Source organism: Calidris pugnax, unplaced genomic scaffold (assembly GCF_001431845.1).
Source record: "Calidris pugnax isolate Ruff unplaced genomic scaffold, ASM143184v1 scaffold237, whole genome shotgun sequence".
NCBI lineage: Eukaryota > Metazoa > Chordata > Aves > Charadriiformes > Scolopacidae > Calidris > Calidris pugnax.
The window spans coordinates 36,235-37,734 of NW_015090985.1; positions in this window are offsets into that span (position 1 = coordinate 36,235).

Genomic DNA, 1,500 nt, shown 5'->3' on the forward strand with positions numbered 1-1,500 from the left:
TTGGTGAGAGGAGGGGGAGAAACTGAGGCACGGGGAAGGGGAAACTGAGGCAGGGGGAAGGGGGAAACTGAGGCAGGGGGAAGGGGGAAACTGAGGCACGGGGAAGGGGGAAACTGAGGCACGGGGAAACTGAGGCACAGGGAAGGGGGAAACTGAGGCACAGGGAAGGGGGAAACTGAGGCACAGGGAAGGGGGAAACCGAGGCACAGGGAAGGGGGAAACGCTCTGGCGGAGCATCTCCTCTCCATCGCTCCCAAGCACACGGTTCCTTTGGGCAAAACTAAATGTTCTAAGCTTTTTTTTTTTTAATTAAACCATATCCCCGACTCTTGCCTTTTCCCAGGCGGCCGAGGCCGGAGCCAGCCCCGTGCCAAACCCCAGGCAGCCAGGGAGGGAAGGAGGGAGCTGTGGTGGGAGAGGGTGTCGGGGCATCACTGGGTTGCCCCGGGAAGGGAAACGGTGACTCACCTCCCTCCCGCTCGCCCTTGGAGCTCTTTCCTTTTCCCAGCAATGCTAAAATAAATCCCGTTTTGGAGGTTGGGTGACCTACCAGCCCAGTCCTGCCCGGTCACCTCGGAGGTGTCCCAAGGACACCCGTGTCCCCCCCACCCTCCTCCTTCTCGGTGGGTCTCTCGCCATCCCGTGACTCAGTTTCCCCATCCTTGTGGTGTGGTGTGATCCCCCAGATCCAAGCTGATCACCACAAGCCAGGACATAAGGAACCCCACGGACACATCCCTTGGGAGAGGGACACCCCCACCCAGGGCAAGCCAGGAAGGCTGAACCCCCCCAGAAACCCAAGGAATAATTAATAATAATTAATGTTGCAGCGGGACCCTGTTTCGCCACCCGTTGCCCGTTCAATATTTAACCCCACACAGCCAAAAGGTGGCTTTTTTGGGGTCGTCCCCACATTCCCCCTGCGACGGCAGGAGGTGGGAAGGAAAAAATGTGGGGAGACCAAGTGTTCCCCCAAAGCTTTTTGGGGGTGCCTGGGCTGAGCCCCCCCCTTGCTTTGCTCTTCTCCTGCCTGGGGTCTGTGCCAGCAGAAAATCCAGCTCTGCTCCAGAGGACTTTTAGGTCCCCCCTTGCAAAGCGGGACCCTGTGGGGAGGTGGGAGAAGGGGGGGAAAAGGGGAAAAGAGGGGCGGAAAAATGGGGTGTCACCCCCAAGTCGCCGGCGGGGATGGTTGGGGTGCGACATTTGGGGGTAGAAAAGAAGGGACGGGTTATCTTTTTGCTCATCCCGGGGGGAGAAAGGGGAAGCAGTTCCTTCCTCTCCGAGCTGAGGCTTTTCTGTCCCACGCGTGGGGTGGGGTTTGGCTTTAAATTATAGATATATATTTTAATATGAGTATGGATAATGGATATAAACACAGATAACGTATACAAAATATACATGCAATAGATATAAACGTTATATAGACATTAAATCTGGCATTTTAAACGGGACGGATTGAGGAAGCATCCCGGGATGCTGCCTTCATCCCGGGGGGACACG